Below are 11680 nucleotides of genomic sequence, written 5' to 3' on the forward strand. Positions count from 1 at the left end.
TCTCTCTCTCTCTCTCTCTCTCTCTCTCTCTCTCTCTCTCTCTCTCTCTCTCTTTCTCTTTCTCTCTGTCTCTGTTCCTCCCTCCCTCCCTCCCTCCCTCCCAATCCCACAACATATTCAGAGCTGATTGTTCTCTTTTTATTAGATATTTTTCTTTATTTACATTTCAAATGTTATCCCCTTTCCTAGTTTCCCCTCTGAAAATCCCCTATGCCATTCCCCCTCCCCCTGTTCCCCAACCCATCCACTCCCACATCCTGGCCCTGGCTGATTTTGCAAGTATTTATATATTACAGACACAGCTAGTGAGCCAGGACTGGGACATACATTAGCCAGGACGATGCCATAGATTTCTTGTACCTATGAACATAATTTAGTCTTTTTAAAATGGGGTACTACCACATGGTAAAGTTGCTTGAAATAGCTGAAGGTGGTTAAAATAGACGTGTTCTTTATTGTGTGGTTTTAGGAGTCATCTTCATAAACATTAGTCATTGCAGTCCAAAGTAGATGCCACAAATATTTCAGCAATTCAGCAGTCATGCCACAATGGGCCGTAAGCATGGCATTGCCGCACCACAGTACACTAGGCAAACATGCTTATAGCATAAAAGAATGTTATTATGGTTTTTACATTTATTCCCTCTGTTGCTTACTTCCAAGGAAAATAGGTAAAGAGAAAATACTAAACGGTAGTAGATATGATGTGAACTTAACAAATATAATTGATGCAAGTCAAAACATATCTGTTTCCCTATAATCTGTTGCAGTGTTGATTTGTTCCCAAGTTTTCAAAATCAGACACAGGAAAAAAATCGGGTCACTTTCAGATAAATTCAGCATCACATCATGATTTTTTTTGTCTATCAGATATATATCCATTCACCATATTCTGCTTTCCTCCCTTCTCAGAGTTATTCACCATATTCTCCTATTCCTCCCTAAAATTGATGACAAGTTGCAGAAGCATTGTGCTACTGCCTCTGTTCTTAAGGAGGGACCCCATGGCCTGTTGGAATATGCTGCTGGCTTTACTATCATATAAGCCTTCAATTCCCATTGCCATCCAAGGACAGCCTAGGAGCGAGCCACTGGAACCATCAGGGGAAGCCTCCAGGCACCCTTAAGTATCCCTGGAATCAGTCGACTGAGGATAATGTGTTGTCTTTCTGTGAACCCTAGCAGGGACCAACTGCAATTTTCAGAGGTGTATTTTCTTGACCTTATCTGAAGGCATAAAATTTTTGCAACCTAGTTTTAATAAGTGTTCAACCTCTCATATTACCCACAACTCAGAAGAATTAGTAGAAGAGAAAAGTTATCAGTATATAGAGGAAGTGGATCTGCTCAGCAATAGTTCTTTGGGGGCTCAGCTTGATCTTCTCAGACAGCAGTTTAGTCCCATAGCTAACACCAAATATGATTCAAAAGCTAAAGACCAGTCCTCTAGGTAGGCAGATCACAGACATGAACTGGCAGCTACACCTCAGTCCTTTCAACAAGGAGACACCAGGCAGCTATATGAAGAAAGAGGAAAACAGGAAGACAGGGAGAATGAGAAGAGAGAACTGATTACTCTAATAGGTCTGAATCAGGTTAGCTGATACTGGCTTTATTTAAGCATCATTGTTATTGGTGACTATTTATATGATATTTATGTATTCACCATCTCATTGTAGTCTTCATTATATCTGTATGTCTATGAAATAAAGAGAAATCAATACACTTCATATAGAAAAGCATAAAAGTAGAAGGAAGACAAAGATCAAAATGAAAATTATGAACCCCATATAGCATTCATGCATAAGGGTTTGACAGTTTGTCCTGTGAAGTTTCTAGAATTAGACCACCAAAATATTTGTAAGTTTGTGCAATACTTTATGCAGAGAAGGGGCTGATGGCCAGGGGTAGCATTGCTGTTGGCCCTTGGGAAGGTGATCAGAGAAATTGCAGGCCAAGGTATAATGTGATTAGCCATCTCGTCAACAGTATTCTCGTGGAGGATACTCTGATTAGGATTTCTGAGTAGCTGGGCTTTTTCTCTTAACATTTGTCATCTCACACAGCTCATATTAAACTAAACTATGGGGATAACTGCTACATTCCTTCATTTAAAAACCAGACCATTCTACACAAGCACCTATTCCTTAAGCTTGGGGTAAATTGATGGGCTTTGGAGGTGAGGATACATTCCCTATGTAACTATATATAAATATATGTTGCACAATTTTTAGGTGAGCAGAAAGATGCATACATTGATAATGACCTGAATTGCAAACAAGGTTCTCAGTTTTTCAGAAAGGAAAAACATTTAGACAAGTGTGGCCTAAGTTGGGTGGCTCCCACCTCTAATCTCAGAAGATGAGGAGGTAATCTCCAGTAAGGTGCTGCGTCTCACTTCTCTTGACATCTAGTGACAAGTCAACACTAGCATACAGGAAAGTGCACAACTGAAAATTCTACATTTCCATTCTAGTCCAGTCCCAAATTTGCCCAAATTCATTCATTCATTCATCCATTCATTTATGCATTCATTCATTCATTCATTCATTCCACAAATGGTATTTAGCATCTAGGTTAAAGAACTGAGATGTAGTTGACCTTTTCCTTTATTTAAGTCCATTCTATGCAATCGTAGAATAGTTAATTTGGAAAATACTTCCGCAAAGGAGTTGGGCATAATAGCCTCAGATACTAGTGACCCTGAATGAGAATTGCTTAAGACTAAGTTCATGGCCAACCAGGGCAGCATGGTACTTTCCTAGCTAAAAGTGTGAAAAATAATCTGAATATTTTTCCACCAAAATTAATGTGTTAGGAGAGACAGCAAAAAAATTGATATGACTGAGTAGGGTGATGAACTACTTAGGTACTAAATATTGGAAGGCAGCTATAAATGGGGCTTTTTGCCTGAGGTTGATGATCTGTGGCTACTGTTGCTGCCATATCTTCCTCTTTTTTCCTCTTCTTCCTTCTGTTTCTTTTGCTTTCTCTTTTCTTCTTTATTTTCTCATTTCCCATGTAGTTTCTAAGATTAGAAAGAGAGTACATTTCTTCTCATGGTGCTTGCTGCTAGCAATATCCCATATCATCGACTGTGGTAGCTGATTTTCTTGGTACTGTGAAAATTAACCTTGAAGAACTGGTATTACCTGGCAATATATTTGCTACCCAAAGTGGGGCTAGCTTTGTGCTGCCCATTGGATTTGCTCCTGGCATATAAAAAGGGGCACATACCTACTGATCCTTCCTATTAATTAAAGCTAAGGTATACTTCATAACTTGTCCAGAGGCAAAATAATAGAACCCTGCACTGTGTCAAACTCTCAACCAGCAAAGTTCAGCAACTAATATACTCTCTGGTGTTTACTTCTTTCACAACAAAAACATAAAAGAACTGTCAATCTTTTACTTCTGTAGAGGCACAGATACCCAACAAGTATTGGAGGTAGCCAAAGAAGGTTTAAAAAATTAAAAACCAAGAGAAATGTAAGAGCCCTGAAGCAAAATTACTGCCTATGCCTTCAAATATTTTCTGTTCTTTTTAAGAATCTATGAAGTATGACTGGGCAGACTTGTGTAATGTCAGTAAGTAGCAGTGATTCTCTCTGCTTTAGAATTCAACAAGGCAGTGATACACACACACACACACACACACACACACACACACACACACATACACACACGGAGCTAGATGTCTGTGCTCCTCCTGCTCTGGAACTGCAAGAATGTGCTACCACACTCAGGTTCTGACTTGTTCATGGGTCCTGAAGGTCCCCTTCAAGTTCTTGTGCTTTCAAGGAGACCAATTTACCAATGGAGCTAAGCTGCTTGACAAACCCTGGTGCTTTCTTGATCTTAAATTCTTCATTCCCGATGCTCTTTGACAGGGGGAAAGGAAAGGCTCCTGGCACAAACACAAGCCAGAATAATTTTAAATATCTAGTTCCAGATATCCCTAGTTGAGGAGACATCCTGGTAAGGAATTTCCCCCTCAAATGTTTAGATAAATACTCAAAACTATGACTTTTGGTCAGAGATGTAGCTCAATTGGTTGCGTGCTTATTTGGAATGGACAAAGCCCTGGGTCTAATACCAGCATTGTTAACAACTGGACATGGTAGACCATGTTTGTATTAGATACAGGAAATAGAGGAAGGAACAGAAGTTCAAGGTCACCCTCATGTACATTGTAAGCTCTAGGTCTAGACTACATAAAAGACATAAAAAGTAATACAATACCATCTTGCTTAGGTAGTTGTTGAGGTAACTATTAAAGATATTGTGCAAAGCAAATTTACACTACCCAAGGATGTTTGAGCCTTTTCTGCAGTAATATTTAACCATGAGAGTGATGGTAGAGAATCTGAGAGGAAGTGTGTTCATGTCCCCTCATTTCCACTGAATCATGTGACAAGTGGATGAATAAACACTGACATCAAACCATGGCATCATAGCAAAATCTTTCATAAAACTGGCTACTAAATTTACTTGCATGATATGTCCACATCTGATTTGCAATGTCAATGTCACTTAGGGAGACCCCTGGGAGACATTTCGCTCATCTTTTTCATTAACAGAATAGGAATGTGGCATTAATTTCCAGGGGCTGTCTGTCAGCATAGACTTCAGGAATATTTAGCCCTGGACAAGTTATGTGACTGCTCTGACTCCAATTTTCTCTTCATAAAATGTGGATGCTAACCACTGGGATATAGGATTGTTATAGAGAAGAAGAAAATAAGTTTTATAGCTAGACTTTTAGCTACTTGGTTGGTTTTTCCTTCCACTCTTCTCACTCATATCCCTTCCAACCCCCCAACACTAGATAGGACAGAAAGAAGGCTAGACTTTAAAGGAGGTATCAATATCATTAGTCTGCTTACTGCTGATTAGGGATGCCAAGTTCCTTGGGGCAATTTTGATCTTTGTACTCAGAATATCTCCAACCAACAAACAGCCAACAGCAGCAAGAACAACCAGCAGCACTTGGAGGAGCAGAAGGACCACATCCCTCCCAGGGCTCTGGTATGTATATATGCTCTCAAGAGTCCCCAGAATTCCAAACATCACACACTTGCAAAAGCTATCTAAGCAAAATCATGTCCTTTGCCAGAGCACTGGGAAAATTATAGTCTGATTCTATGGACAATCTGAAGCAGCCCCACATCCCATACCTAGGATTAGAACAAAAACATGTTCTCATAACATGTCTATGTTTTTAAAGAAACCAAAATTCTCACTGTAAGGTTTTTTATGTAATATTCAATGCTATGCATCTTCTAGAGTATACATATCAGAGTTAACCACTATAGCCATGCTACTGATTTTTTATTAAACTATAATTTATTACATAGAAAGAGGAAAGACCACAATCAGTAAAGCCCAAAGATGTATGAAGTCTGAGTAAGATAACATGTGTCTCCATGAGCTCTCTTCTGGTGGAATCTCATTATTCGACATTATGCGAGAGTCTATCTCCAGACTGAAAGCAGCACTGTGCCATGACACATTGGACATGTTGTCCCCAGGGAGGCACATTAGACCTTGCATTTGTTCAAAATGAAAATTGAATCTAGGCTCTCAAATTTGCAGGGCAAGCACTCCAGCACTCAGCTATGTTGCTAGCCCACAGACGCATATTAGTCTTTAAGCTAGTCACAGTTTTATGTACCCATGGAGTGACAGACCCAAATTCTAGATTCTCAAAAGGAAAGAAATGTTTGGGCCTAAACCAGCTGTTTATAGAAATGACATAGGTTATTCTCATTGTGCCACCATTAGCTTATAGACTTTTAAAATTCAAGTTCTCAGAACCCAGTCAGGAGCCAATTAATAAGCAGGTCATTCTATGGACACAATCAGGACGTTTTTATTATTTCATTTCTGCAAACCTTTATTTGAAATTATTTAGAACTTGAAAAATGCAAATGAAGTAATGACTTTTACTCTGGCTCCTTCTTTTAGTTTTGACTTTTCTTTGTGTTCTGCATTTATTTGACTTTTGTATCTTCAATATACCTATTTTATACAGTTACTGTAAGTGCTTTATATTTTAAGTAACTTTCTAAATAATAAAAAGATTGATTTTTAATATTAATGTTACCATAATCACCATGACTATTACTGTCTTGTTTTATCCTGAATACAAAGCATACTTAGATCAACAGAGGTTACAAGTGGCCAATTCACACATCTAATTAGCAAAGTGTAGTCTTACATATTCATGAATTTCTTCTGAACAATGAATTTCTTCTGAACAAACTATTTGGGAGAAAAAACTGTAGCAGACATCTTGAAGTAATTACCAGGTCCAGGTGCTGATTGTCCAAATCATTGAACCTTGAAGAACCACAATCCTGTGAAGCACACTTAGGAACCCAACCAGTCCCTTCACTTACTTTCCATGGTAACTTAGGAATATTTCTTGACATCTTCTGTGTTTCAGTTTCCCTATCTCATTGGTAAGAGTAATTATTCTTGTCTAGCACATGTATTTGAAGCATTAAATCAAATAATATTTCCAAATACCTTAGTTCTGACACATTAGTAAAACACTAATATCCTTGTGTAAGTTTTGATTTACATCCGGCTTTGCTAATCACTTCAATTGTCTATTCTCAAGCAAGTACCCATGTGCTCCAGACCTCGATAAGCCATCTATATCATCTGCATGAAGAGAGTTCCACTGTGTAAATGAGACTTGGGGCAGCTATGCCCTATATCCATGCATTTGCAGCACAGTTGCCAGGCACTGCAGGGCTTAGAAGGGCTGGAAGGTCATTAGGACTTAGCTGAATTCATGGTGGAGGAACAGGCAATATGAGATTAGAACCTTTAGAAGAACAGGAATTAAAGAGAGATTGCCCTGCCTGCACATGTAAACCAAAGAAACGCAACAAGAGAATACAGTGAGGAGGAGATTATCTGGGAAACAAAATGGGTTCTCATTAGGAACCTATTGTTCAGTGCCTTGACCTTAGACGCCTGACCTCCTGAACAATAAGAAATGAGTGTCTGTTCTTTACACTGCCTAGAGTATGAGGTTGCATTGCAGTTACTTCAGCTGAGTAAGAAGCTACGGCCTCTGTAAGTTTGCAGTGAGAATTACTGGCTTCCCCATTGCAATATGAAAACTGAGAAAGTTCCAGAAATCTTTAGGTCATAGTCATAGATTAAGAAGCTGAAAGTCTGAGTTACTAACATAATATTGAGCCCAATTCTGTTAAATCTAGCATGGCTTCACACTTGGAAAACTGATGAGGGTGGTGAGAAAATGAACAACACACACACACACACACACAGAGAGAGAGAGAGAGAGAGAGAGAGAGAGAGAGTCAAACAGAGAGAGAGAGAGACAGACAGACAGACAGACAGACAGACAGACAGACAGACAGACAGAAAAACAGAAACAGAGAGACAGAAGCTGAGGTTAGATGGGCCATGCTTGCACTGATGGGGCCTCACTAACTACCACCACACCCTCAAACCTCAGCACAGAGGGAGGGGTTAGCTAACCTTGATTAGAGACCTCTTAGGCAGAAGTCTCAGGCTACAAATATCTGAGAAGAAAATGTTGCACTTTCTAATTTTAGCTCACAATGGACAGTCTTTTCTAAACACTTATACTGGCACACACTGTTAACTTTCATACCATGGACCAGAGAAGGGTTTTCCCAAACCTGTGAACCACACATTAGAGGGAGGGACTTGCCCTTCCCATGGGTCTGAAACATTGGGTCCTTGACATGGTTGTGCCCATATCAATAATACATATTTACTTCTGACTTCATCAGCTCTATACACACTCTCACAGCTTTCTTGGCTCCGACACATTTCAAAGTTTAAACAAAATCCACCATTACTTCAATATTCAACCTATTCTTTAAATTACTTTTAGTGCAAAAAGCCTCCAGTTAAATTGGTAATGTGTACTCCAGCTTATTATTAAGTTTCTTTAATTGGCTCTCTATACTTCAGATCTGTGGGTGTTTGCAAATTGTGCTTCTTCTTGTTGGTATTTTATATTTCTTTAGAGACTTCAGTCACTGGGAATTTTTCTACTGCAGTTCATTTGACCCAGAAAAAAAACAAACAAACAAAAAAAAAAAACAGGCTTTCTAATCAATAGTCATTTGGGACATGTTTAAGTTATACTTAAGGCTAGGACCATCCAGAAGCTGCAAAATAATCATGGTAGGCAAACGGAGGGAGGAATCTGCATGGGAGGGGGGAGGTGAGTGAAAACAGGTATGGGAGGAACAGGAGTGAAGTTCAGAGGGTCATGAGAACTAGAGAAATTAGTAGCAGTGTACGGGTGGGGAACTTGGGGAACCACTAGAAAGTCCTAGACACTAGGGATGTGAGAGGCTCCTAAGACCCAATGAGGATGACATTAGCCAAAATACCCAATTGCAAGGAGATAGCACCTAAAGAGACCACTTGCAGTAGATAGACATGGCCCCCAGCAGAGGGATGGGACCACCTACCCATCTAAAAACTTTTAACGCAGAGTTGTCCCTGTCCAAAGGAAATGCAGGGACAAAAGTGGAGCCGAGATTGAAGGGTAGGCCATCCAGAGACTGCTCCACCCTGCCATCCATTTGATCTGCAGACACCAAACTCTGACACGATTGCTAATGCCAAGGTGTGCTTGTACATGGGAGCCTGGTATGGCTATCCTTTGGGAGGCTCTGCCAACACCTAAGGCAGACGCAGATACTCAAAGCCAGCTATTGAACTGAGCCCGGGGACCTCAGTGGAAGAGTTAAGGGAAGAGCTGAAGGAGCTGAAGGGATTGCAACCCCATAGGAAGAACAACAGGATCAATTAACTGGACCCCTCAGAGCTCCCAGGGACTAAACCACCAACCTATATACGTGGACCGGTCCATGGCTACTGCTATATATGCAGCAGATGACTGCCTCATCTGGCAGGGGAAAAGGGAGGTACTTGGTTCTGTAAAGGCTTGATGCCCCAGAGAAGCAGGATGCTAGATGGGTGAGGTAGGAGTGGGTGGGTGGGTGGGTGAGAAACCTCATAGAGGCAAAAGGGAGGGGTAGGGGTGACAGATTTCATGGATGGAAGACTGGGTAGGGGGATAACATTTTAAATGTGAAAAAATAAAATGATTAATAAGTAAATGTAAATAAATAAATAGTTTTTTTTAAAAGGTAAAATAATTGTCATTGCAAAGCTTCACAAAAGGATGTGGGCTAGAAGAAAAAAACAATGTCAATATGTCATACATCATAATGTATAAATAACACATATATTTATTCAGCAAAACCTTATTATTATTTACATCCTCATAGTAGGCTGACCAATATAGCTAAGATACATACCCTCCTGTCCTCACATAGATACACACATCAGAAACCTGCTAAAGTAATCCAACCTGAAGGTCGCAGAAGAGGCAAACAGGACTCGTTCGTAAATTCTTGTTGGTCCGTACCCTTTACTTGATATTTTTGAAAGTTTATCTTTGCTGGCATTTATGGAATCAAGGAAGATAGGCCCTTACATCTGTAGTTGAATTTGAAGGTGTGGGTTAGAAATGAATGAAGATGAATTCAGGTATTTCTTAGACAGCTGAAAAAATCTGTTTTTGTTTGGCTTTGGTTTTTTTAAGGCTATGTTAAGACTTATAGGAAGCTTCATTAGATATTGCTAACAAACCTTTAAAAATGAATACTCACAGTCAACACAGTCAAAGGAGAATGGATTATCTAACTCTTAAAGGATACCGCTGAAATGAATACATGCTTTATAAATTATCAAGCAATGTGTCTGTGAGAACACGTTGCCTAAACTAAGAATGAATGCTTAAAAAAAAAAATAATGGCCTGTGACCCTGTGATGGCAGGAAGACAGGTCAGAAATGGGGCTGACTACAAAGGACTACAGTGAGAGAAGAAACCTGTAATGAACTAAAACCAGTCCTGAACATGTGTGCATGCAAGAATAAGCTTTACTCTTGGAAAAGATGGAGAAAAGGAAAGTGGAGGCAGTAGAGATGATTGTAAAAAGATTAAATATGCTAACCTGAAGAAGCCAAAGTCCTGAAGTCATAGGAGCATGTGCTATAGAAGAGATCCTGCACTGCACTGTCATATTTACTGCTCTGAGCTGAACATATATATGTGTGCAATTACAGTGCTTGCATAAATTAACCATGGCTCCTAGGATTAAGGGATAACTATATACAGGCATTACTCTAAGGACTTCATTTTAATGTTTTTCCTGTCATAAGAGACTTGCCAAGTGAATACTATTATTATTCTCACTTCTATGAACTTAAAAAAGTCAACCGGTCTCTATGAAGCTATATGATTGTAAATGATGGAATTGCCATTTAAACCCAAGGGACACAAATCCATATATCCTAATAACAACTTGAACCTCAGGCTCAAGTTTGCATAACATCACTGAAAATAATGTTCCCTGACATTGAATTTCCAGGACCTGAGGATCTACAAAGTTTTACAAATCGGTTCCAGAGTTCTTGTTATCCGTTATCAGTAAAATAGGTATAAGCAGTTGTGGGGTGGAGAGGCTAGGCCATGAAAATAGTTGGTGTCTGGCGTTTTGACAACATTGAAAGTTGAATGTGCGTCTTACTCCTCCTTCCTATCTGACTTTGCTCACTTTCATAGTTTGAGTGACTCTTCAACTGAATCATTGAAGTGTAAACACACAGTGAACACATGGCTAGGGCCTGACTCAGCAGGACTAGGAAAAACAAGAGTACTGATTAGAGTGATCCAAAGGTCTAAATATTCATCTTTAGTGTTTTGTGTCTTTCCAGTCCATTAGTGATGTCATGCTGTGATGACTTAGAATGGAAAATTAATCAGTTTTAGTCAGAATAAAGACTGTTGTTGGAAGCAGAGTTCCATGTTTGTAATAACAGCAAAATCCAGGGGAGAAGCACGTATGGAAATGTCTATTTGTCTAGGTCCTTTGGCAGAGAAAAAGTGCACCCTGGGAAACTATGATCTTGTTTGATAGCAAAGGCAGTGTTTTCACTTTAAGTGCTCAGTGGCAACTTACATACTTACAAGTGTATTATTTTTTTCTTTTTCTCCTCCCACTCACAATGAGTTTTCCTCTTCACTATTTTCACAGCTGTATGTATTTTATCTCAACAGATGCTACTGGAACTTCCAAATTTGCCACAATTAGAGCCAGTGTAAATGGTGAGGGAGGGTGGCAGCTTACAAAGACCAGCTTCGATTCCCCAAGGCTGGGAAACACAATGCCCATCTTGTTCACAGCCATAATCACAGGCTTCTTACACAAGCATACCTGGCCGCTCAGCTGTGCCACTCAGCTGTCTGAGCTCAGCTTACACAAGCATACCTGGCCGCTCAGCTGTCTGAGCCACAGACAGGAGGATCCTGCAGACAGTATGCAGGGAAAGTGAACTGAACTCTAGGCACACATGATCTGTGTATTTACCAAGAGTATTTTGTTTGTTTGTCTACTTAATAAATATTACAATTAATGTGTATATCTTTGATTAAAAGAGAATTACATTGCTTTCCTGGTTTTATTTGCTCCCTCCAGATCCTCTCAAGTCTCCTATCTCCCACTCTTTCCATGTCCTTTTCTTCAAAATTGATAGCCTCTTCTTCCCTCATACTTACTATTTCACACACACACACACACACACACACAC

The sequence above is a fragment of the Mus pahari genome, chromosome 1 (genome assembly GCF_900095145.1).
Source record: "Mus pahari chromosome 1, PAHARI_EIJ_v1.1, whole genome shotgun sequence".
NCBI classification, from domain to species: domain Eukaryota; kingdom Metazoa; phylum Chordata; class Mammalia; order Rodentia; family Muridae; genus Mus; species Mus pahari.